Genomic DNA, 27077 nt, shown 5'->3' with positions numbered 1-27077 from the left:
ATTAGTAAGTTTGCAGACGACACAAAGGTTGGTGGAATTGCGGATAGCGATGAGGACTGTCTGAGGATACAGCAGGATTTAGATTGTCTGGAGACTTGGGCGGAGAGATGGCAGATGGAGTTTAACCTGGACAAATGTGAGGTAATGCATTTTGGAAGGGCTAATGCAGGTAGGGAATATACAGTGAATGGTAGAACCCTCAAGAGTATTGAAAGTCAAAGAGATCTAGGAGTACAGGTCCACAGATCACTGAAAGGGGCTACACAGGTGGAGAAGGTAGTCAAGAAGGCATACGGCATGCTTGCCTTCATTGGCCGGGGCATTGAGTATAAGAATTGGCAAGTCATGTTGCAGCTGTATAGAACCTTAGTTAGGCCACACTTGGAGTATAGTGTTCAATTCTGGTCGCCACACTACCAGAAGGATGTGGAGGCTTTAGAGAGGGTGCAGAAGAGATTTACCAGAATGTTGCCTGGTATGGAGGGCATAAGCTATGAGGAGCGATTGAATAAACTCGGTTTGTTCTCACTGGAACGAAGGAGGTTGAGGGGCGACCTGATAGAGGTATACAAAATTATGAGGGGCATAGACAGAGTGGATAGTCAGAGGCTTTTCCCCAGGGTAGAGGGGTCAATTACTAGGGGGCATAGGTTTAAGGTGAGAGGGGCAAAATTTAGAGTAGATGTACGAGGCAAGTTTTTTACGCAGAGGGTAGTGGGTGCCTGGAACTCACTACCGGAGGAGGTAGTGGAGGCAGGGACGATAGGGACATTTAAGGGGCATCTTGACAAATATATGAATAGGATGGGAATAGAAGGATACGGACCCAGGAAGTGTAGAAGATTGTAGTTTAGTCGGGCAGTATGGTCGGCACGGGCTTGGAGGGCCGAAGGGCCTGTTCCTGTGCTGTACATTTCTTTGTTCTTTGTTTGCAATGCATGGCAATCCACGCAGGATGTTCTCCATGATGTGCTGGAAGACTGTGCAGGCTGAGGATACTCCGAACAGGAGCCGGTTGTACTCATAGCGACCCTTGTGCGCATTGATCGTGAAGTACTGCCGTGGTGATTCATCGAGCTTCAGCTCTGGATAGGCGTTCCTTATATCCAGTTTCGTAAATGTACAGCCACCGGCCAATGTTGAATACAGATCCTCGATGCGGCGTAAAGGATAATGGTCTAATCTTGAAGTTGTGTTCACTGTCAATTTATAGTCTCTACAGAGGCAGGCTATCTTATCGAGCTTCATGACAGGGACCACTGGTGTCGCCCACCTGGTGGAGCACACTAATGATGCCAAAACTCTCCAAATGACAAAGTTCGGTCTCAATTTTCTCCACGAAAGCATAGGGAATTTGGCGGGCACCAAAATATCGGGGTTGGGCTTTTGGGGCCACCTCGTTCTTGGCCATGGCCTGTTTAATTATACCCAAGCCTGGCCTGAAATCCTCAGAGAACATGCTCAGTACCGCACACAGACCGCCAGATCCCCACTGGAGGATATGCTGCCAATCCAACGACACCTGGTACAGCCAATCACAGCTCAACAGGTGAGGGCCGCTTCCATACACCACAACGAGGGGAAGGCGAACTGATTGCCACCAATAAAGTACCAGAGCAAGGTGCACCCCGCAGTATTTTGGTGTTCCCCCCGTATAAGTGGCGAAACGAACTGCTGTGTCAATCAAAGTCAAAGTGTGAGCACATCGTTTTATAAGTTCAATGGTGTTCTGCGCCACGACAGAAGCTCTCATAGCCAACTCCATATGGAGCATATTCACCTGCATCACATGGGGTGATGTCAAACAGTTCAGCTGCACCTCAGCCTCATGCTAGGCCTCTTCTGGGTCATCCAGCTGCAAGGCCGAGGCACCGGGCCTACCTCGACCGAGACGCCTCAGGCCTGGCCCTCCTGCTGCCTGCGAGTAAGTCCAGACTGACGGCCACAACTTGCATGTGGGCTCCTTGTCCCCCGTTTAATAAGGACACATGGAGTGAAATAAATATTCATTTACACACAATATTTTAAAAAATAAATTTAGAGTGCCCAATTATTATTTTTTTCCAATTGAGGGGCGATTTAGCGTGGCCAATCCACCTAATCTTTGGGTTGTGGGGGTGAAACCCACACAGACACGGGAGAATGTGCAAACTCAACACGGACAGTGACCCAGGGACAGGATTGAATCCGGGTCCATGGCGCCATGAGGCAGCAGTGCTAACCACTGTGCCACGTGCCTACACACAATATTTACACTGCCTGGTAGATCCCAACTGGGTTCCTGTTCTGGTTGGTGCCTGACCAGCCGACCTGTTATACAGAGGTCATTGGAGATCCCCCCCCTCCCCCATCTCACCGGAAAAGCCTGCACTCCACTGGGACCATGGGGAAGATAATCATCCCCACTTCGTAGGCCCTGAGCGGGCTATTACAGACACCACTCAGGACAAAGCAGCCCGCGTGATTGGCAACCCATCCATCACCTTCAAAATTCAATCCTTCCACCACAGTGGCAACCATGTGTACCATTCACAAGCTTTCCTTCAGCAACTCACCAGCATTCCTTTGCCAGTACCTTCCAATCCTGAAATACTCACCACATAGAAGGACAACAAGAGCAGCTGTATGGGAACACCACCTTCTGTAAGGTCCCCTCCAAGCCACATGCTATCCTGACTTGGTTATTGTAATAGCTCTGATGAGGCCAAAATTAAATCCCTGACCTATCTCCCCGTGGCAATCGTGGAACATGAGCTTCCCCGCTAATGGGCTGATGTCCGCCCAGCTGGGGCTCGTAAGAACTCAATATAAAGGCCGGCCGGGATAGGGACCGGTATGTTGGTTGCCCCAACGGGGCTTTATTCTGTAAATATATTTGCTTCAATAGGCAGACTTTTTGTGACTGTAAATAACTCGATGCTGTGATAGTGGAGTCGGACACTTTCGGAACTTTCAAGCGGTTATTGGATAGGCACATGGAGCACACCAGAATGACAAGGAGTGGGATAGCTTGATCTTGGTTTTGGACAAAGCTCGGCACAACATCGAGGGCCGAAGGGCCTGTTCTGCGCTGTACTGTTCTATGTTCTATGATGCTCACCTTACCGCTCGGCTTCCTGGGTTTAACAGTAATATATCGCCATTCCTTCACTGTCATTGGGTGAAAATCCTGGAACTCCCTCCCTAACAGCACTGGAGATGTACCGACACCACATGGACTGCAGCGGTTCATAGAGAATCATAGAATCATAGACTTTACAGTGCAGAAGGAGCCCATTCGGCCCATCAAATCTGCCCCAGCTCTTGGAAAGAGCACCCTACTTAAGCCCACACCTCCACCATAACCCCAAAACCCAGTTATCCCACCTAACCTTTTTTTTTGATACTTAAGGGCAATTTAGCGTGGCCAATCCACCTAAACTACACATCTTTGGACTGTGGGAGGAAACCGGAGCACCCGGAGGAAACCCAGCAGACAGTGACCCGAGCCAGGAGTCGAACCTGGGACCCTGGAGCTGTGAAGCAACAGTGCTAACCACTGTGCTACTGTGCTGCCCATTCAAGGTGTCTCACATTTCATTCTCAAGGGCATTTACTGCTTGGCAGTAATGAGCCAGCTGCACCCATATCCCACAAAGAATATATAAAAAATGAGTTAATTGAAATGATATTTTCTCTCCGTGTGTTAATGCTTTGCGCAAGGCAGTTCAGTTGGTTGATAATTGGACTCTTAATTCCAGGGACATTATTTCAAATCCGACATAAGATAATACATTTCCTAAAACATTTTCTTCAAGGCACCTTTTCATTGTCTTTTACCAAGAAAGATTACAATCAATTCTCCACAGTCTCCAAGTTCTTTGGAAGTTGGGAATCTCATTGACTGAAATTTCTTAATATATCTTCAGCATTTGCTGAATTATCACGTACATATTTTGTGGAGTCATAGCGGTCTACAGCTCAGAAAAGGCCCTGCAGCCCATCTGTCTGTGCCGGTCAAAAGCAACCACCTTGGTCTTCTAATCTCATTTTCCCTTGGCCACAGCCCATTGCCCTGTGCAGCTCAGCCCAGCTTTGACAAAGAGTCATCGGACTTGAAATGTTAGCTCTTTTCTCTCTCGGCAGATGCTACCAGACTTGGTGAGATTTTCCAGCATTTTCTCTTCCATTGTCTTGTATGCCTGGGCATCGCAAGTGCGCACCGAAATACTTCTTAAATGTTATGAGGGTCTCTGCCTCCACCACCCTTTCAGGCAGCGAGTTCCAGACTCCCATTACCCTCTGGGGTTTTCCTCATATCCCTTCTGAGCCTCCTGCCCCTTACCTTAAATCTATGCCCCCTGGTCTTGATCCCTCGACCAAGGGGGAAAGTTTCTTCCTGTCTACTCTATCCATGCCCCTCATAATTTTATACATTTAAATCATGTCCCCCCCTCAGAGACAACAGTTGATAAATGATTGATAAAGTGGATACAAGAACATATAATTGGTTAAGGACGACACAGATGAAAACATGGATAACTTGAAATTTATTGTTAGTCTGTGTCAAGCCAATTTGCTCATTTTAAGGAGGCAGCTGACACTCAGGCCCACATTTTGCCACGATGGAGAGCTTCTCTGTTGTGGTAAGAATGGTGGATGAGCCTGGACACTCTAAGCCCCACTCCTGAACGCAACGTTTCTTATTTTCACCGGGGAAGGTTGGAGCCAAGAGTGACATCCGCACGTGCTCAGTAACGGAAGCAGCTGGCCATTTAAATTATCAGCTGCCTCAACGGAAGTGGGAATATGGTTGGACAAGAGTTTGCAGCCTGGAGTGTACAGATTAGACCAGGTAACAGGAGGTCTGATCCTGGTGGATTTGTTTGGATAAGCAGGGTATCCCTTTGGAGATGCAAGGAACCCCTTTGGATAGGGTCTGGGGCACCTTTGGTTGAGGAAAAGAACCCTTTGGGAGAGGTAGAGCACTCTTTTGGATTGTTCAAAGTGGACATGATTGTGTGTGAACAGTGCATTAACCCATGGAACTGTCAAACTGTCAAGAAACTGTCAAAGGACACTAGGTGAGTTGGAATGGAGTAGGTAAGGGTAAAGGATGGTGGTTGAGGGACATGGGTTGCCATGAATTGGAAGTAAGTGGAAATGTGTAGGGTCTTTGGGTTGTGGGGTCATAGAGAGTATGAGGGGCCATGGGGTAGGTAGAAGGACATGAGTTGGCATGGGGTTATGAGGGGCAATGGAAGGTGGCCGTCGTGAGATAAGGTCCCAGGTCACAAACCAGGCCAACACAATCTGAAAGATGATGGAGAGTTCAGACACTTGAACTGACAGAAATGAGGAATAAGAGCCATTCATATCCATCCATCGATCCATGGAGTCGTGACAGTGCTGAAGGAGGCCATTCAGCTCATCGACTCTATACCGGCCCTGCGAAGGAGCACCCTACCCAGATTGCGAGCAAGTGCAGAGAGCTTGCAGAGTAATCCACATCAACATGGTGATCAACTCTGGCAGGACATATTCATGGAGGTTTAATCACATGACATCTCACAACCAGACACACCATCTGGTCAAATGACGCCAAGGCTTTTCATAACTAACATACAAAAGTTTTCAAAGAGAATTTCAAAAACTCCATGTTTTTTTAAAGGCATGTACATTTTCCCCTGGTTTCTCATAGCATAATGTCAAATTAAATAACGGGTCAGTGAAAATGATCTTTAATCTGTCATTCAAACACCTTCAAAGCAGGAACAGCATGGGTTAGAGACAAAGTAAAGCTTCCTCTACACTGACCCCATCAAACACTCCCAGGACAGGTACAGCACGGGGTTAGAGACAAAGTAAAGCTTCCACTACACTGACCCCATCAAACACTCCCAGGACAGGTACAGCACGGGGTTAGATACAGAGTAAAGGTCCCTCTACACTGTCCCCATCAAACACTCCTAGGACAGGTACAGCAAGGGGTTAGATACAGAGTAAAGCTCCCTCTACACTGTCCCCATCAAACACTCCCAGGACAGGTACAGCACGGGGTTAGATACAGAGTAAACCTCTCTCTCCAATGTCCCCATCAAACACGCACAGGACAGGTACATCACAGGGTTAGATAGAGAGTAATGCTCCCTCTGCACTGTCCCCATCAAACACTCCCAGAACAAGTATAGCACAGGGTTAGATACAGAGTAATTCTCCCTCTGCACTGTCCCAATCAAACACTCCCAGGACAGGTACAGCACGGGGTTAGATACAGAGTAAACCTCTCTCTACAATGTCCCCATCAAACTCTCCCAGGACAGGTACAGCACAGGGTTAGATACAGAGTAAAGCTCCCTCTACACTGTCCCCATCAAACATGCTTTAAGGGTTATGGTGTTCGGGCCGGAAAGTGGAGCTGAGTCCACAAAAGATCAGCCATGATCTCATTGAATGGTGGAGCAGGCTCGAGGGGCCAGATGGCCTATTCCTGCTCCTAGTTCTTATGTTCTTATGTTCTTATTTATTCCCAGGACAGGAACAGCACGGGGTTAGATACAGAGTAAACCTCTCTGTACACTGTCCCCATAAAACACTCCCAGGACAGCTATAGTGCAGGGTTAGATACAGAGTAAATCTCTCTACACTGTCCCCAACAACCACTCCCAGGGCTGGTATCGCATAGATTCCTGTACTCTGTCCGTGTGGTAGTGTTAAATAGGACAGAGGGTTGGGAAAGTTTGTGGCGAAGGAAGTGAGGTTGTAGGCTGGAGTTAAGAGAGATCAATTATCAGATCTCTCTTTTTTATTATATCCTGCCTGGAAATGTAGCTGAAAGTTAAATGCCACAATGTAATCAGAAACCTTTCAGAACATTTCAATGTCTTTGTCAGTTAGTATCTAATAATCTGCAAAAATAACAAACGGTAACGAACCATATAATACAGTACTCGTTAAAAAAAACACTGGTGTGAGGATTTTGAGATTTGTTGTGTGGAAATTGCTGTTACTTTATTGGCGGCGTGTTTGTGGAAATTGCCAAGGCATCTCATTTACTGATACTGGGTCACTCATTTCTCTTGTTCTTGGTCAGAAGCTGTCAGAGATGTTCCTCTATCTCAACACTACAGATAAAGCTTCCGGCTTCTCTGAGGAAGTCACATTTTAAGTCTGATCTGACACATTGTGGTTTCGCGACAGTTGCTTCTCCAGCTCTTGTTTAGCCTGAGCACCGTTTCTGTTTTCTTCGCGTCAGGGGGTTTAATCAAAGCTTGGAAAAATGATCCGGCGGAAGGTCTCGAATGCTTCGGATAAAGAGAAATGCTTGAAGCCGAAGGTAAGTTCAAGCCGAGGGAGTGTGAAATGTCCTTGCTCTGTTAAAAAAAGGGGGAAGCATCTTATCTGAGTAGGTGGGATTTGCCGGCAAGAGTTTACAGTCGACAGCTTTGGGCTTTGAAGCCACCTGAGTGAGACAGCCTAAAATGCACGCCGAGCTTTTGACTCTGCCGTGACCATAATAAGATGGTAATAAGCTTTAAAGTTGAACAACTAAGGGAATTTCTTTGTTGGTACATTGAGATTCTATAGAATGGCAATGCCTGAGAAAGGGTTTGGTGGTTTGACACCCTATATAATAGATGAGATTGGATAGCTTCAATGGGCTAAATATGTTGGGGTTTAATCCATTCGGACTCTTCAGTATGAGGTGGTTTGGTCGATTTTGATTCTATATAATGGGAATGAGTATAAAGATATCTGGACATGGGATTTTATATAACGGGTGGCAAGGTAGCACAGGGGTTAGCACTGTTGCTTCACAGCGCCAGGGTCCCAGGTTCGATTCCCAGCTGGGGTCACTGTGTGCGCGGAGTCTGCACGTTCTCCCCGCGTCTGCGTGGGTTTCCTCCGGGGGCTCCGGTTTCCTCCCACAAGTCCCGAAAGGCGTGCTTGTTAGGTGAATTGGATATTCTGAATTCTCCCTCTGTGTACCCGAACAGGCGCTGTAGTGTGGCGACTAGGGGATTTTCACAGCAACTTCATTGCAGTGTTAATGTAAGCCCACTTGTGACAAGAAAGATTATTATTATTAATGGGGGGGAAAATGAAGGGTTTTTATTCAGAGCTACATTGTGGGGTAAGTGGGTGAACTCATGCCAAGCGGATCTGAGGCATAAAGACCAGATGCGTCGGTCTTGCTCTATCAGATGGTGTCCAGGGCATCTGAGCTGGACCCGGGTCAACGCAGCGAAACTCTCGCTGCTGATCATTCTTCGGTGGCCTTGGTATAAAATGTGCTCAGACACGGATGCCGATGAATGTAGCACCAGGTTTGGCTCCCAAAGTCCAATAGCTTTCCATCGTTCGCGGTCAGTCGGTGCTGCACTCTACCCTGAGGTGCCCTCCGTAAGCCTCTCTGCATCTCGAGCTGTCTCCCTTTCTTTAATAATAATAATTTTAGGTATTCCTTACAGCTTTTTGACCAAGCTTGTGGTCACCTGTCCTGATGTCTCCTGATGTGGATCCCTGTTAAATGCTGTTTCATTATTCTCCTGTTTGGGATTTGCTACCACATTAAAGATTTGTTGCTGTCCGGACTCAAACTTCAAGAGCGGTCACTTGGTTGGGGAGTTGCAGGGTAATGATCACCTGTAGAACCCAAATTCAGTGTGACTGAGTGTCTTTGGATGGGGAGAGAAGACACAGTATAAAAGTAGGGATAAGGGCTGGCGGCCAGTGACTGAATATGAAATCTCCCCTGACTAGCATGTATGCTTCCTGAAATCGGTTGTCGCTTCAAAATGTTTTAACTATCCAATTCGACGAAAATGATAAACAAGTCTCGAGCCAGTGTGTCGGGGGTTCGGGAAGCTAACCAGGATGAATGATCACTGAGCTCCCAAATTTGTTGTATTCCGCTGCTTTTTCCCAATGCCCTGTACGTCCTTTTTGCCTTTTTAATTTTTTATCCACTTCACCATCTTGGGCAGCATATTCCAAGTGATAACAATCTGCTGGGTAAATAAATTCTTGGCATCTCCTCTCTAGTTCTCTTGTCGACGAGCTGAAATTGGCGCCCTCTTCTCACCTGGTGCATGTTGACCAAGCTTTTCTCTTTTGACTAACAAAACCCCAAAACGCAACAACACCTTTAAAAAAAAATGACCACATCAAAACCCCTTTGGCTCTGCCCCGATCAGTGTCTCACCACCTTTGATAATTTTAGTGCTAAAATCCATCAGCTTTCAGTTGCTTCATTGTTTACCCATGTCAGCTGGCCTGGTACAAGGTTTCTGTGTGGCGTCCACAGTACCAGGAGCATGGAGACAGGAGAAGGCCACTCAGCCCCTCCAGTCAGCTCCAATATTTGATTAAATTCTGACCGGATTGTGTCTTCCTGACGCAATCTTGATTCAGTAACCCTCACTCCCTCGCCGATTAGGTTAAATTAGATGTAGAATTAGATATAGCTCTTGGGGCAAAAAGGGATCGAGGAAAATGAGGGGGTGGGGTTGAGGCGGGATCAGGCTATTGAACTTGATGATCAGCCATGATCGTAATAGAGTCATCGAGGTTTACAGCATGGAAACAGGCCCTTCGGCCCAGCTTGTCCATGCCGCCCAGTTTCTATCACTAAGCTAGTCCCACTTGCCCGCATTTGGCCCATATCCCTCTCTACCCACCCTGCCCATGTAACTGTCTAGCTTTTTTTAAAGGAAACAATTGTGCTCGCCTCTACCACTGCCTCTGGCAGCCCGTTCCAGACACTCACCACCCTCTGTGTGCAGAAATTCTCCCTCTGGTCTCTTTTGTATCTCTCCCCTCTCACCTTAAACCTATGCCCTCTAGTCCTAGACTCCACTACCTTTGGGAAAAGATGTTGACTATCTACCTTATTGATGCTCCTCATTATTTTATAGACCTCTATAAGATCACCCCTAAACCTCCTACGCTCCAGGGAAAAAAGTCCCAGCCTATCCTTATAACTCAGACCATCAAGTCCCAGTAGCATCCTCGTAAATCTCTTCTGCACTCTTTCTAGTTTAACAATATCCTTCCTGGGTGACCAGAACTGAACACAGTATTCCATGTGTGGACTTACCAATGTCTTGTACAATTTCAACAAGACGTCCTAACTCCTGTATACACTATTCTGACCAATAAAACCAAGCATGCCTTCTTCACCACCCTGTCCACCTGCGACTCCACCGATGACAGGACAGACGGAAGGGCCGAATGGCCTCCTCCTGTCTCTATTTTCTCTATATGTTTCTATGTAACCTGTCCTTTGTAATTTACCCTTTTAGCCCTGGTATCATTCTCCACGTGATCATCTCTTGAGGCAAATATATATTTCACTGAAGAATTAAATGCAGTTACTCCCTATCAGCTCTAACTAGAGCATTTATTTATTGCCGGAAGTTAACATCAAATTTATTTTCCTTATTATCCTTTAAAACACACTCTCGGAATCACAGAATTGTTATGATGCAGAAGAGGCATGGAAGCACAGGGGTTAGCACAGTTGCTTCACAGCTCCAGAGTCCCAGGTTCGATTCCTGGCTTGGGTCACTGTCTGTGCGGAGTCTGCACATCCTCCCCGTGTGTGCGTGGGTTTCCTCCGGTTGCTCCGGTTTCCTCCCACAGTCCAAAGATGAGCAGGTTAGGTGGATTGGCCATGATGAATTGCCCTTAATGCCCAAAGGCATTAAGTGGTGGTACTGGGTTACGGGGATAGGGTGGAGGTGTGGGCTTAAGTGGGGTGCTCTTTCCAAGGGCCGGTGCAGACTCGATGGGCCGAGTGGCCTCCTTCTGCACTGTAAAAATTCTACAAGACGGCCATTCAGTCCATTGTGTTTGCACCAGCTTTCCGAATAAGCAACTCAACCATTTCCATTCTCCCGCCTTCGCCCCGTAATGCTGCACATTCTTCATTTTCAGATAACAGTCTAATTTCCTTTTGAATGTTTTGAATGAACCTGCCTCCACCATGCCCTCAGACAGTATATTGCAGACCCCAAACATTCTCTGCGTGAAAATGTTACTCCTCATTGTCCCTATGGATTAGAAAACACTTCAGATGTTAAGTCTGCACTTTCTCATTCGCAATCTGTTCATGTGTGGGGACAGGTTTCCCCTCTCTACTCTCTCCAGACCCCCTCATGATGTTGAATACCTCTATCAAACCTCCTCCCAGCCTCCTTCTCTCTGAGGAAAACAGTCCAAAATCTCCAGTCTATCTTCATAACTGTAGTTCCTCATCCCAGGAACCTGAGCTGAGCTCTCTCCAATGCCTGCACATCCTTCCTGAAGTCCTTCACCCAGAACTGGGCGCAATGAGGTTGAACTAACTAGTGACTCACACAAGTTCAACTTGCATACTCTATTCCCCTCTTAATAAATCCCAGGATACTGTATGCTTTCCTAACTGCTCTCCCCAGCTGTCCTGCCACCTTCAGTTCATTCTGCGCATATACACCAGGGTCTCTCTGTTCCTTCACACCCTTTAGAGTTTTATTCCTTATTTTATACTGTCTCTCCCATTTCTTTTTACCGAAGTGAATCACTTCTTATCTCTTTGCGTTGAGCTTCATCTACCACCCGTCTGCCCATTTTACCACCTTCCCTTTGTTACTTTGCACTTCTACATTACCTTCCTCCCAGTTCACGCTGCCCCTGACTTTTGCTTCATCTGCAAAATTTGATGTTGTGCTCGGTGCAGCAGGATCCATCTTCTGTCAGCTCCTCGCTAAGTAATGTTCCGCAACACCCACCGGCTCACATATTGAGCTGGATTCTCCGTCAGTGGGAATTTCCGCTTCGCCAGCAGCGCACTCACGGCCGCGGATTTCCCGACGGCGTGGGGGGCGGCGCCCACATTGGAAAACCCCATTGGCCGGCTGCCGGGACAGATGATCCCGCTACCGACGGGAAAATGGGTGCAGCGGGATGGAGAATCCCGCCCATTGTCTTCTCATATCAAGTAGCCATGGAGTCCTGTTGTTTGTACAGATTTATGAGCACCTGGCACACTAGGGTACCTGACATAAAGAATTTCCCAACTCCGTGCTGAGTTAGGTGAACTCAGCTGACTGCAGGATGCTATGGGCAGCCTGGGATGAGGTGTCAGGAGGTGTCAGGAGGTGCGATGGTCGGGGGTGCCGGGGGGGGGAGGGGGGGGGGGGGGCTGCGGAGAAACGGAACGGGCAGAGTACAAACTCCTGTTGCCCATCCAGGACTGTTTGCCAGTTACATAGAATTGTGCAGAATTTCAGGAGAGGAACAGACATCTGGGGCAAAATTCTCCCCCAGCGGCGCGATGTCCGCCGACTGGCGCCCAAATCGGCGCCAATCAGACGGGCATCGCGCCGGCCCAAAGGTGCGGAATGCTCCGCATCTTTGGGGGCCGAGCCCCAACATTGAGGGGCTAGGCCAACGCCGGAGGGATTTCCGCCCCGCCAGCTGGCGCGTAAATGCGGCGCATGTGCGGGAGCGTCAGCGGCGGCCGACAGTTTCCCGGCGCATGCGCAGTGGGGAGAGTCTCTTCCGCCTCCGCCATGGTGGATCTGACCCCGGGGGGTGCCCCCACGGCACAGGCCCGCCCGCGGATCGGTGGGCCCCGATCGCGGGCCAGGCCACCGTGGGGGCACCCCCCGGGGTCAGATCGCCCAGGACCCCGGAGCCCGCCCACGCCGCCTGGTCCCGCCGGTAAATACCAGGTTTAATTTATGCCGGTGGGACAGGCAATTTCTGGGCGGGACTTCGGCCCATCCGGGCCGGAGAATCCAGCGGGGGGTCCCGCCAACCGGCGCGGCCCGATTCCCGCCCCCACCCAATCTCCGGTACCGGAGACTTCGGCGGGGGCGGGATTCACGGCGGCCAACGGCCATTCTCCGACCCGGCGGGGGGTCGGAGAATGACGCCCATGGTCCATGCAGAGCACCATGGTAGATTGGGGCGTGTGTCCTCGCTATATATAATTTACTGTGTGAGTGAGTGCTGCACTGCCAGAGGTTCCATATTTTCAGATGTTAAACCAGTGCCCCGCGTACTATGATACTATGATACTGTGATACTGCCAGTTCAGTATAATCTAATAGATATCATGCCACAATTCAAAGAACTGGCCAACAGTCAACCAAAGGCAAAATAAAATTATTTAAACTGGTAATGGGTATTATTGCTTTTTGCTGGTTGCTAATTAACTACTGCATTTCCCTGTGTCACAGCAGTGAATGCCCTTCAAAAGTGAGTAATTGTCTCGGGAAACGTGTTGGGACATCCGGACAAGGAGAAAGATATCATATAAAATCCTTATATAAGAAGACTGCTTGTATCACAAAATTTCTTTGTGTGAAGCACTTTGACATGTGCCTTGGGCGAGTGGCATTTTTGTTTCTTTCTCGCATCCATTTCTGTTGCCATTTTCGTGAACCTTCACCACTAACTTTCCATGACTAATATCCTTCCTATAATTGGGCACCTAGAACTGTGCGCAATATGTCAAGTGCTGATGCTTTGCATTGATGGGAGACTCCACGTTGTTCAAGTATGTCCAAGTTGTAACTTACTGTTGCCATCTTCTCGAATGACTGAAGAGAGGAGCTGGCAGTTCATGCTGTCATTGTTGCTTGGAGGAACTTGGGTAGCTGGGCCACCCCTGGCATTTCTCTGGTAACGTCCGATGTTGCGAGTTTGCCATAAATGGCCCTCAAAACATGCTGAACCAAATCTGTGTTGCATAGAAAGCGTCAAACGTTAAAGAATTAAAATAGGCCATTGGCCATGTCAGTTCCATGCTGTTGTATCTGTTCCAAACAAGTCTCCTGTCACCTTCGTTCTGATAATAATAATAATCTTTATTAGTCTCACAAGTAGGCTTACATTAACATTGCAATTAAGTTACTGTGAAAATCCCCCAGTCGCCACATTCCGGCGCCTGTTCGGGTACACAGAGGGGGAATTCGGAATGTCCAAATCACCTAACAGCACATCTTTCGGGACTTGAGGGAGGAAGCCGGAGCACCCGGAAGAAACCCACGCAGACACGGGGAGACGTGCAGACTCCGGACAGACAGTGACCCAAGCCGGGAATCGAACCTGGCTCCCTGCCTCTATGAAGCAACTGCGCTACCCCTACCAACTCAAAGACACGTCAGAACATTTAAATTTACTTTAGTTTCTCCAAGCCTTTGATGTTCACCACATGTGCCCCATCCTATTTAATGGTTTTGGAAAGTTAATATGTAAGTAATGCTCAGAGGTCATGCTGTATTGGATTTAGTGGTCGTGAAATGATTTGGAAATCCCCTCGTCTGCTGCCGTCGGTGCAGTGTGATTTTCAACCATTCTCTCCAGGAATTCTCCATTCGAATAAGAGTCATAGAGTTTTACAGCACAGAGAGAGGCCCTTCGGCCCATTGCGTCTGTCCCAGCCACCAAAGTTCCTTTAAAGCAATAAAACATCCCAATCTGCTTCACAGGAGCGACTATCAAATCTAATCTGACAGTGAAACACTTGGGGAGGAATAGCTGGAAGAGGGAGGTTTAAAGGGGGAGAGCAAAGTGGAGAGGCCTAGGGAAGGAATTCCAGAGCTTAGGACCCAGGCAGCTGAAAACACAGGCCCCAAACTTCAGAGGAAACCGGATGCTCGAGAGGACAGAATTGGAGATGTGTGGAGATGTTGGATGGAGGAGGTTACGGAGATAACATGTCCTGTAACAACAGCTATTGTGGTTGTCGGACCAGCACTATCTCTGCAATCTGTCAAACTGCAACAACTGACACATGCTGACATGACACTTAATCTGTTTCCATTCCCCTTGCTGCTACCAGGGTCAAACTGCTGTTGCAGATGTTCGTGCTGTTGCAGATGTTCGGAGGCTCTTGTCTCCTCACCCTCCCTCCACAGAAAATGTTGCCCACTCCCCTTCTATGGTCACCAGTTTTTGCTGCCAGTTCTCACTGTCACCACATGGCTGACTAGGACCGGTGGGCACCAGTGGATCATCGAATACTGCGGCCAACAAAAATGTACCAAGAGTCAGAAATTTGGTGCCGTGGGGCTGTTGTAATCCTGTCCCCAAACCCTGGTCATTCTGAGGGAAGAGGCTGCTTGTGGAGAGGTGCAATCAATAGGTTAACTAATAGAATCATAGAATTTACAGTGCAGAAGGATGCCATTCGGCCCATCGAGTCTGCACCGGCTCTTGGAAAGAGCACCCCATCCAAGGTCAACACCGCCACCCTATCCCCATAACCCAGTAACCCCACCCAACACTAAGGGCAATTTTGGACCCTAAGGGCAATTTAGCATGGCCAATGTGCCTAACCTGCACATCTTTGGACTGTGGGAGGAAACCGGAGCGCCCGGAGTAAACCCACGCAGACACGGGTCGAACGTGCAGACTCCGCACAGAGAGTGACCCAAGCCGGGAATCGAACCCGGGACCTTGGAGCTGTGAAGCAATTGTGCTAACTACTGTGCTACCCTTTGATGTTGGCAGGATTCAGTGCTGGTCTGGTAAACCGAGCTAAAGCCAAAGGCCCAGGATGACGACGAGCACTTTCCCGACATCTCTGTCTTCGTTTCTCATGCCAAGGGGCTTGTGTTTACTCTCTGATTCTCCGCGAGGGTTGTTAGTTGATGTTGACATTGACCAGTCTTGTCAGCTGGTTTGCATTGTGGGATTTGTAATGTGGAGGAGAAGAAGGGTGGAGCTTTGGGGTCCCATTGGCCGAGTGATCAGTCAGCCCAACCTCCCTGGCTGTAAGTGCTCCACTGCTCTGTCCCAGTGACAGCCACAACTTGCGTTCACATAGTGCCTTTGACGTTGCAGAAAGCCCCAAGGTACTTGGCAAGATCGAGAGCAATAAAAACATTTTTTGACACTGAGTCGAGGCTTTGGGCAAAGAGGGAGGTCTCAAGGACCACCCACAGGTGGGTCAGAGAGATAGAGACAATGAGGCATTTAGGGCACGTATCCCAGAGCTTAGGGCGTAGGCAGTCTAAAGGTACAGCTGCCAAAGGTGAAGCAATTAAAATAGATTATAGACAGGAGGCCCGAATCTGAGGCGTGCAGATATCATGATGGCTGGTAGCGCTGGAGGAGATTACAGAGGTAGGGTGGGATTAGGCCTCGGAGCATTTGTAAACAAGGAAGAGAATATTAAAATTGAGTCATTATCAGACTAGGAGCCATTGTAGGTGACCATCTGATAGCCCGCATAGCAAGGCATTTCTTCAACACCTTTCACTTAACAGCCGTTGCTTTGAAGTGTAGTCCCTGTAGGAAATGCAGCAAACCATTTTGCACAAGCAAGTTCCCTCAAAAAGCAACTTGCCAGATCACCTGTTTATAACAGTTCATTCTCTGGCAGCCTCCCACTTCACGCACCAACGTTTTGTGCCTTGGTTGTCAACTCTGTGTCCAACATCAAAATACAAGCAGAATATTGCGGATGCTGGAATCTGCAATGAAAACAGTAGATCTGGAAGCAATGAGACCAGCTCAGTTGTGAAATAGAGTCATATTGGACTCGGAAGGTTAACTCGGTCTCTCTCTCCACAGATGCTGCCAGCCGTGCCGAGTATTCCCAGCATTTTCTATTTTAAAAAAATATTTCTGTGTTAAGAATTGCGTGGACAAGACTCAGGCGTCCACTCTGACAAGACAGCCTCTGCAGCATTGCTCAGGGGGAGGCAATGGGCTGAGAAGGTGCCGTTCAGTTAGAACCTGGCTGATCGACATCTCAACATTTGCTGATGTCCCCTTATTACTCTTAATCAACAAAAATCGCAATCTTGAGCTGACTTGTGAGGCTCTGTGCGAGGGCAGCTCAATTGCCCACTTTGCTGCCAGCTTGGAGTCACGTGTAGGCCAGGCCGGGCAAGGAAGGCAGATTTCCTTCCCCCAAAGGGCTTAGTCAACCTGGTGGGGTTCAACAATAATCAGCGATGGTTGTGAGAGTCCCCACATTAGAGCAGTGGGAGTCCTTCGAAAGGGTGGCAGGAGCGGGAACCTTCACAACACTGGAGGCGCATTTAGATGAGCATTTGAAGCGCCACAGCACGTACCGTAATCAAAGAGGAGTCGCAAAAAGGTAAGTAAAGTGAAGTTAATTTCCCACTCGTGGTAAGGAAATACAGCCGGCAAATAGCCAGCCGGGACCAGGCGATGATGCCCGGCTTTTACCTCGGGGATTTATCGAGCCCCGCTGTTGGGTCTCTGCCCCGCAACAGGGGAGCTCGTGCTCCATGATCACCACGGGGAGGTCGATCAGGTCGCCGTGGGTCTCGTGAGGGTTATAAGCGGCGCCGAAGGGCCGCAGGGGGCCGGCGCGAGTTGGCGCGTACGCAGAACCGCCGCCGTGTTCCCTGCGCATGCGCAGGAGGTTTCTTCTCCGCGCCGGCCATGGCGGAGCTTTACAGCAGCCGGTGCGGAGGGAAAGAGTGCCCCCACGGCACAGGCCCGCCCGCAGATTGGTGGGCCCCGATCGCGGGCCAAGCCACCATGGGCCCCCCCCCCCCCCCCTCCCCGGGGCCAGATCCCCCCCCCCGGGGACTCCGCAAGCCGCCCTCCAAGCCAGGTCCTGCCGGGATGGGCCATGTCTATTTCACGCCGGCGGGACTGTCCGAAAAAGGGTGGCCGCTCGGCCCATCGGGGCCTGGAGAATTGCCGGGGGGGGGCCACTGCCAACGGCCCCCGACCGGCACAGCATGATCCCCGCCCCCGCCCGAAAACCGGCGCCGGAGAATTCGGCAGCCGCCGTCGAAGCGACGGGGCGGGATTCACGCCGCCCCCCCCCCCGGCGATTCTCCGACCTTCCGGTCGGTCGGAGAATCCCGCCCATTACCTGTGGTTCTAGGTTGGCTCACAAGGGAAAACATCCTTTCCCCATCTACTTTTTCAAACCCCTTTATCAACTTACATCCTTCAGTTAGATCTCCTCTCATTCTTCTAAACTCTGCAGAGTATGGAGCCTAATCTGTTCAATCTCCTTTCACAAGACAAACCCTCATCTCCAGAATCAATGTAGTGACCCTCCTCTGAACTGCCTCCAAGGCCACGACATCCCTCCTCAAATAAGGGGACCAAACGTGTACATGATATTCAGAATACTCCAGGTGTGGTCTCACCAATGCCTTGTATAGTTGCAGCAACGCTGCCCTCCTCTTATACTCTATTTCTTCATCTATAAATGCCAAAATTCCATTTGCCTTCTTTATTACTTGCTGTACCTGCATCCTCATTTTCTGCAATTCATGCACAAGGACACCTAGATCCCTCTGCACTGAAGCACTCTGATGTTTCTCTCCATTTCCATAGAAAGTTGCCGTTCTATTTTTCCAAACAAAATGCATGACCTCACACTTATCCATGTTAAACTCCATCTTCCAAATTTTGACCCACTCACCTCACCTATCCATATCCATTTGTAAATGTCTTATTTCCTCATTACAAATTACGAACCCATCTATTTTAGTGTCATCTACAAATTTGGCTTTCGTACCTTCTATCATTGCATCCACAGCATTCATATATATTGTAAATAGTTGTGGCACCTCAGTAATTACATCTTGCCAACCAGAAAAAAAAAGACCCATTTATCCCAACTCTCTGCTTTCTGTAGGTTAGCTAAATCCTCTATCCAAGCTAATAAATTACCTCTAACCCCCATGTCATCTTGCCTTGTGTATTAACTTTTGTGTGGCACCTTACCAAATGTCTTCTGGAAGTCCAGATATACTACATCTACAGCACCCCCATTATCCACTTTGCATGTTACATAGAATCATAGAATTTACAGTGCAGAAGGAGGCCATTCGGCCCATCGAGTCTGCACCGGCCCTTGGAAAGAGCACCCTACCCAAGGTCAACACCTCCACCCTATCCCCATAATCCAAAAAAACCTAACCTTTTTTGGACACTTAACGGCAATTTAGCATGGCCAATCCACCTAACCTGCACATCTTTGGACTGTGGGAGGAAACCGGAGCACCCGGAGGAAACCCACGCACACACGGGGAGAACGGGCAGAATCCGCACAGACAGTGACCCAAGTCGGGAATCAAATTCTCTGGGACCCTGGAGCTGTGAAGCAACTGTGCTAACCACTGTGCTACCATGCCGCCCCTGACCTACACACTCTCTTTTTAAGAGTGGCAGAAACAGATTCTGCTCAGAAAATCTAGAGAAACAGTCTAATCATTAAAAGGGCAATCTGGAAAGACTGTACTCCAGAATGATGCATGTGATCAGCATTATATATCCAGTCAGTAGCACGCTTTTACCAAAATTCCTCAGCTTGTACAGTTCTTTTACACCAGATTACAAATTAGCAATGACTACACGAAATACAGCTATATTTTCAGAGCTTCTTAAACAGGAGCCTGGGGCGAGATTTGCCGAACCCCCGCCAGGTCGGAGAATCGCCGGGGGCTGGTGTGAATCCCGCCCCCGTCGGTTGCCGAAGTCTCTGGCACCGGAGATCCGGCAGGGGCGGGAATTGCGCCGCGCCGGTTGGCGGGCCCCCCCGCGCGATTCTCCGGCCTGGATGGGTCGAAGTCCCGCCACTAAAATGATCGGGGCCCACCGATCCGCGGGCGGGCCTGTGCCGTGGGGTCTCCACCACGGCGGAGGCAGAAGAGACTCCCTCCACTGCGCATGCATGGGAAGCTGTCAGCGGCCGCTGACGCTCGCGCCGCCCGGAGATGTCATTTCCGCGCCAGCTGGCGGGGCACCAAAGGCCTTTTCCGCCAGCTGGCGGGGCGGAAATCCGTCCGGCGCCGGCCTAGCCCCTCAACGTTGGGGCCCGGCCCCCAAAGATGCGGAGCATTCCGCACCTTTGGGGCGGCGCGATGCCTGTCTGATTTGCGCCGTTTTGGGCGCCAGTCGCCGGACATCGCGCCGTTTCCGGAGAATTTCGCCCCTGGTCAGCACTATCCAAATTTGTTAACCTGCAAGTGGTAACATTCAGTTGTCACTTGTCAACTTTACTGGTACAGTATAATTGATTAACATTTCAAATACCCAGCCCAGGTAATGGAAAATAAATTACTCGATCTAGTTATGCCTTTGGGAACAAAACTTTCTTTATAGCGGAGCTTAGCAGCCATTTGCAGTGTACGGACGCAAAGTAGAGGAATAATTGTGATGAATTTAAGAAATTATCACAGTTTATATTTCAATAATGTTATTAAAACCTGGGTTAAGAAGCATCCAGACAGCATGATTGGAGGGCTGTGTTTAAGATGTTGTAAAAGTAATCATTGATTTGCAGATGAAGTGTTCTCCTTCAGAGATATATCTGGAGAACCATGGGCGCAATTCTCCCATCGGGAGACTAAGGGCACGATTCTCCGACCCCCCACCGGGTCGGAGAATCGCCGGGGGCCAGCGTGAATCCCGCCCCCGCCGTGTCACGAATTCTCCGCCACCGGATATTCGGCGGGGGTGGGAATCGCGCCGTGCCGGTCGGCGGGAATCCCCGGCGATTCTCCGGTCCGCGATGGGCTGATGTCCCGCCGCTGTCAACCCACGCCAGCCGGCGTGGATTGAACCACCTTTGGGACGGCGTGACACGGCGGCGCGGGCGGGCTCCGGGGTCCTGGGTGGGCGGCGCGGGGCGATCCGGCCCCGGGGGGTGCCCCCACGGTGGCCTGGCCCGCGATCGGGGCCCACCGATCCGCGGGCGGGCCTGTGCCGTGGGGGCACTCTTTTCCTTCCGCCTTCGCCACGGTCTCCACTATGGCGGAAGCGGAAGAGACCCCCTCCACTGCGCATGCGCGGGGATGCCGTGAGCAGCCGCTGACGCTCCCGCGCATGCGTCGCCCGGCAAAGTCATTTCCGCGCCGGCTGGCGGGGCACCAAAGGCCTTTCCCGCCAGCTGGCGGGGCGGAAATCAGTCCGGCGCGGGCCGAGCCCCTCAAGGCAAGGACTCGGCCCCTCAAGGTGTGGAGAATTCTGCACCTTTGGGGCGGCGCGATGCCGGACTGATTCGCGCTGTTTTTGGCGCCGGTCGGCGGACATCGCGCCGATTACGGAGAATCCCGCCCTAAGTCCTGACGCCGGAGTGAAAACTGGAGTGTTTCACTCCGGCGTCGGAGGCCGCTCCCAGCCCCCTATTCTCCCGCCCCCGGGGGGGTAGTAGCAGCGTCGCGCTATTTACGCGCGCTGGGCCTTGGCGCTGCGTAAAAGCGACGCCGCGTAAATGATGTCAACCACGCAAGCCGTCCTCCCCGAGGCCCCCCCGCAAGAAGATGTCAGATGGAGTTTGCGGGGTGGCGGAGGAAAGGAGGTCCTCCTTCAGAGAGGCCAGCCCGCCGATCGGTGGGGACCGATCGCGGGCCAGACCCCTTTTGAGGCCACCCCCGGTGCAGGAATCACCCTCCCCCCCGCCACAGGCCGCCCCCCCCCCCCCAGCGTTCCCGCGCTGTTCCCATCAGCAGCGACCATCGGCGGGAACCTGTCATGTTGGGCAGGCCGCCCGGCCCATCCGGGCCGGAGAATCGCCACTCACCCGTTACAAATGGTGGAGACCGTGGCGAAGGCGGAAGGGAAAGAGTGCCCCCACGGCACAGGCCCGCCCGCGGATCGGTGGGCCCCGATCGCGGGCCAGGCCACCGTGGGGGCACCCCCCGGGGCCAGATCGCCCCGCGCCCCCCCCCCCAGGACCCCGGAGCCCGCCCGCGCCGCCTTGTCCCGCCGGTAAGGTAGGTGGTTTAATTTACGCTGGCGGGACAGGCATTTTAGCGGCGGGACTTCGGCCCATCCGCGCCGGAGAATCGCGGGGGGGGGGGGGGGAGCCGCCAACCGGCGCGGCGCGATTCCCGCCCCCGCCGAATATCCGGTGGTGGAGAATTCGGCAACCGGCGGGGGCGGGATTCACGCCAGCCCCCGGCTATTCTCCGACCCGGCGGGGGGTCGGAGAATCTCGCCCAAGATTCAGTACTTTCCCCCTATCAATGATAATTGTTCTAAGGTCCTACCTTTCTGATATCTCTGCAAAACCGGCTGCTATTAGAATGGTACTAGTATCCTCCACTGTGAAAACAGATTTAGTGTCCCTGTCATTTTTGTGTTCCCCACTATTAACTCCCTAATCTCATCCTCCATGGGACCAATATTCACTTTAGCTACGCGCTTCCTTTTAAAATATTTATAGAAGCTTTTGCTATCCTTTTTTATATTTTGTGCTCGTTTTCTTCCATAATTTACCTTTGCTCTTTTTATTATTATTTTTATTAACCCTTTGTTGATCTTTAAATGTTTCCCAATCTTCCAGCCTGCCACTCACCATTGCAATATGGCGTGCCCTAGATTTTGTCTTTATGTTGTCTTTGACTTCCTTGCTTAGGCATGGAAGTTTTCCCCTCTCTTACAATCTTTCTTACTCTCTGGGATATATTTTAGTTGGGAGGAATTGGATACCTCCTTAAATATCTGTCACTGCTCCTCAACTGTCCTACCTTATAATCTTCCTGCCCAGTACACAAGGCCAAATCTGTGCTTTTAAAAATCGTGAATCTGACGTCGTGGCTGCCGAGCGAAAGTGTCCAACATCGCCGTGGTTTGCTGACGGTTACGCAGCTCGCCGGAGGGCTTCTGCCAGGGCCGGGGGGAATAGCGGGGAGTGGCCAGGAGGTGGGTTGTGGGGTCGGGGTGGACGGGCACAGAGCACCATTGCTGCGGCCTGCAAGGCAGCCATGCAGCTGCGCATGCCGCTAACTGCCCACTGAGAACTTAGGGCCACGGGTCATTTGGGTGACTCCCAAGGCACTCCCCTAGGTGCCCTCTGGCCCCAGCCGGCCCATCAGCTGTATGGGCGCGCTCCAGCACAACCAGTGCCATCCTGTTGGCTGGGATGGTGTGTGTGGGACGTGTAATGTGTACGTGCAGCTGCAGCTTGTCAGCCTCTCAAGTGTCAATCACGGACCTGGCGAATCCCGCACCGTTTTTCATTGAAATAGATTGTGTTCCACACGGCGCTGGTGCCAGCCTCTCCAAAGTCACTGAATCTGTCCAGCTTTGCTGTCGGAAAGTCCACGAATCCGGTTCCGGCGACAACTCTCAAGAATGGAGAATCCAGCCCACCGTATCCCAAGAACAGACGTACACCTCACTGAAAGTGATTCAGCATTTGGCGTGTAATTCGTTTTACATTCACATTGATAAATTAACGCACGTCGCACCCAGCCTGTTCAACATTCACAGCGCCTGACCCCTAACCACAGCTTCGCTTTGTATTCGGACAAACACAAATGTCGCAGATGGAGTAGCTCGTCGAGGAAGAGGAGTGCGAAGGGGAGTAGGTGGGTCTGATTCACAGGCGTGTCAACTAATTTGGTCCATCGAGCTGTTAAAAATAATTCACGCTTCAGCTAGTGGGCGGGAGGGAACCTTGCACAGCTATCAGATTGAATCGCACTGTGAAAACAAAAATGCTCTCCTTACAAAATGAATCACATTGAAAGGCGTTGACTGTCAAACAAACAGGGATGTGCATTTACAATTTCGTCAAGATATTGAACTGAGAGGATCCGCACCAATGCGGTTTTGATAACGCTGCAAGGAGACGTCTGGAAGTCACAACATAGAAAGAATCCATGTAACCCATTCAGTCTGTGTCAGCGCTTACCCTAAACCTGAGGAAATATTCTGCTTTACCACGTTTACAAGTACACTTCCCACCTCCCTTCAATCCGTTATCCCCCATCCGCCAATCTAATCTAATCTCTTTGGTCAATATGGTTTCTGCTTTAATGCAAGCGTCACGTAAGTGTCATGTAGAAACGCAACAGCCAACCTGCACACAGCGAGATCCAAATAACGAACAGGCCCATCCTCAGTCTCTTAAGATTGATCTTGTATTTAAGACGCCTGTAATTCTGGAACCAGTTCGGGGTCTCTGGTGCCGATAAAATGGGGTTGTCTTATACGCCAGGCCGACTAATGATCTGCAAACTATGGTAATTGATGGACGGATTAGAGGGAGGGGGTAGGATAATTCTTCACCCATAAGGGTGATGAGGGTCTGGAACTCCCTGCCTGAAACGGTACTAGAGGAAGAAACGCTCGCATTTGAGAAACACTTGAGGTGCTGTAACCTACTGGGCTATGGCCCAAGATCGGGAAGGTGGAATAAGACTGGATATACATAATGGACCAAAGGACCTCCTTTAGTGTTGTAAATATGGAAATGACAGCAACACCCCCTGCTCCTCCAGATGCAATAATCTAGTTTAATAACCGGAATGCGAAATTATAGTTGTTCCTCCACATCTGCATTAGCCAGCGGAAAGGGAGAGAGAGAATTGGATTGGATTATTTTCACAGCTGAGTTGCTGCTTTAATGACCTGTGAACCTACTAGACCTGAATCATCTCTGCTCTCCCACTGCACCACCCCGACTTCCATTCTCATTATACCATTACCTTTTTGTTGCCAAAACGCCTCACTCTTACCAATAATAATTTTATTATTGTCACAAGTAGGCTTACATTAACATTGCAGTGAAGTTACTGTGAAAAGCCCCTAGTCGCCACACTCCGGCGCCTGTTCGGGTACACTGAGGGAGAATTCAGAATGTCCAATTCACCTAACAGCACGTCTTTCGGGACTTGTGGGATGAAACCGGAGCGCCTGGAGGAAACCCACGCAGACACGGGGAGAACGTGCGGACTCCCCACAGTGACTCAAGCCGGGAATCGAACCCGGGTCTCTGGCGCTGTGAAGCAACAGTGTTAACCACCCTGTGCTGCGATTGAATTTGTCATTCTTCCACCCACCACCCCTAGGAGGCTTAGTGACACAGTGGATAGCACCCCGACCACTGGATCAGAGGCTCTGGGTTTGAGTCCATTGCAAGGACGTGTTGGCCAGAGATGGGGCTGGTTAAAAAAAAACAGTATATGGGTGTGAAGATATGCTGCAACACATCACCTTAATCTTATCAACTCCTTCCTTTGGTTTACTGAAGAATTGACGCTACTGCCTACTTTGACACCTTCTGCTGGTTTCTGCCACCGTTTCCTCTCGGTCTAAATTCGCTGATCTACTCAATCTTGCACATCCCCGATTTTAATCGCTCCACTATTGGTGTCCATGCCTTCAGCTGCCTTGGCCTTCACTTCCGAAATCACTTCCCTCAACCCGGCCCTTTGTGTGTGAATGCTGAATGCTCGCTACATGCCCCCACTGGAAGCTGAATATGAAATTCTTAAAGAAAATAAACGTTTGCCCTGGAGGCTGTTCCCCATGCCTGTGAAGTCCAGAAGTAGCGGATGATGTCTCAGGGTAACGGGCTAGTCAGTTCCAACTGAGATGAGGCGAAATCCTGGGCGAAATTCTCCGGTATCGGCGCGATGTCCGCCGACTGGCGCCCAAAACGGCGCAAATCAATCGGGCATCGCGCCGCTCCAAAGGTGCGGAATGCTCCGCATCTTTGGGGTGGGGGCCGAGCCCCAACCTTAAGGGGCTAGGCCCACGCCGGACGAATTTCCGCCCCGCCAGCTGGCGGAAAAGGCCTTTGGTGCCCCGCCAGCTGGCGCGGAAATGACATCTCCGGGCGGCGCATGCGCGGGAGCGTTAGCGGCCGCTGACGGCATTCCCGCGCATGCGCAGTGGAGGGAGTCTCTTCCGCCTCCGCCATGGTGGAGACCATGGCAAAGGCGGAAGGAAAAGAGTGCCCCTACGGCACAGACCCGCCCGCGGATCGGTGGGCCCCGATCGCAGGCCAGGCTACCGTGGGGGCACCCCCCGGGGCCAGATCGCCCCCCCCCCAGGACCCCGGAGCCCGCCCGCGCCGCCTTGTCACGCCGGCGGTACAAGCATTTTAGCGGCGGGACTTCGGCCCATGCGGGCCGGAGAATCGAGCGGGGGGCCCGCCAACCGGCGCGGCGCGATTCCCGCCCCTGCCGAATATCTGGTGCCGGAGGATTCGGCAACCGGCGGGGGTGGGATTCATGCCTGCCCCCGGCGATTCTCCGGCCCGGCGGGGGGGGGGGTCGGAGAATCTCACCCCTCTTCACCAAGGTGGTTACGAATCTTTGGAATTCTCTACCCATGGAGCTCTGAATATATATGTTTTATTCTTCCCCAGGATTGGGTCTTGCTGGCTGGGGCAGCATTTATTGTCAGTTCCTAATTGTCTTTGAGAAGGTGCTGGTCAGTTTTGCAGTATACCCCAGCCAGGGATTGACAGAGTTTGGGCACAAAGTGAATTTGTAGATATTGGGGTATTGTGGGATAATGGGGATGAGGTCAAATGTCAGCTTTGATCTTCTTGAATAATGTAACAGGTTAACAGGCCTACTGCTGCGCCAATCTCTTCAGTTCCGTTTAAACCGCATCAACTGCATGGGACGGCACGGCGGCACAGCGGTTAGCACTGCTGCCTCACAGCTCCAGGGTCCTGGGTTCAATTTCGGCCTCGGGCGACTGTCTGTGTTGAGTTTGCACTTTCTCCCCGTGGCTGCGTGGGTTTCCTCCGGGTGCTCCGGTTCCTCCCACAGTCCAAAGATATGAAGGTTAGGTGGATTGGCCGCGATAAATTGCCCTTCGTGTCGAAAAGGTTAGGTGGGATTACTAGGTTACGGGGATAGGGAGGAGGCGTGGGCTTAAATAGGGGGCTCTTTCCAAGGACGGGTGCGGACTCTTTTGGCCGAATGGCCTCCTTTGGCACTGTAAATTCTATAATTGTATAAACTCATAGAATTAAATCATTTAAACAACACAAAATCTCTTGGCTATCTTCACACTGAGCGGGAATCTGATTGCTGGCTGAATGTATCTGTGAGAACTAAAAATATAAAAATCAATCCCATTTCAAATCAGCATCTCAAATGATACAAAATTGGTTGGTGTGAGACACCGGGGAGAGGATGCTATGTCCCTCCAGACCAGTTTCCTGGTGCAGTCTGCCCCCGCCAACGGTGTGATCCTCCGTCCCAGCAGTCAGCCAATGGGGTTTCCCATTGTGGCCACCCCCACGCCGCCGGCAAATCCGCGGGCGTGAGTGGGACATGGGATAGTAGACAGGGAGCTTTACTCTGTATCTAACCCCGTGCTGTACCTGTCCTGGGAGTGTTTGATGGGGA

General features: G+C 50.7%; 1 protein-coding gene across 2 annotated transcripts in view; it reads left to right on the top strand.

Annotated features, from left to right (window-relative positions):
* The window catches only part of LOC140427652 (SAM domain-containing protein SAMSN-1-like), a 154281-nt gene that overhangs the window by 73538 nt on the left and 53666 nt on the right, over positions 1-27077 (top strand). The window lies entirely within an intron of this gene.

The sequence above is a fragment of the Scyliorhinus torazame genome, chromosome 8, assembly GCF_047496885.1.
Source record: "Scyliorhinus torazame isolate Kashiwa2021f chromosome 8, sScyTor2.1, whole genome shotgun sequence".
NCBI lineage: Eukaryota > Metazoa > Chordata > Chondrichthyes > Carcharhiniformes > Scyliorhinidae > Scyliorhinus > Scyliorhinus torazame.
This window is presented reverse-complemented; position numbering and strand designations above follow the sequence as displayed.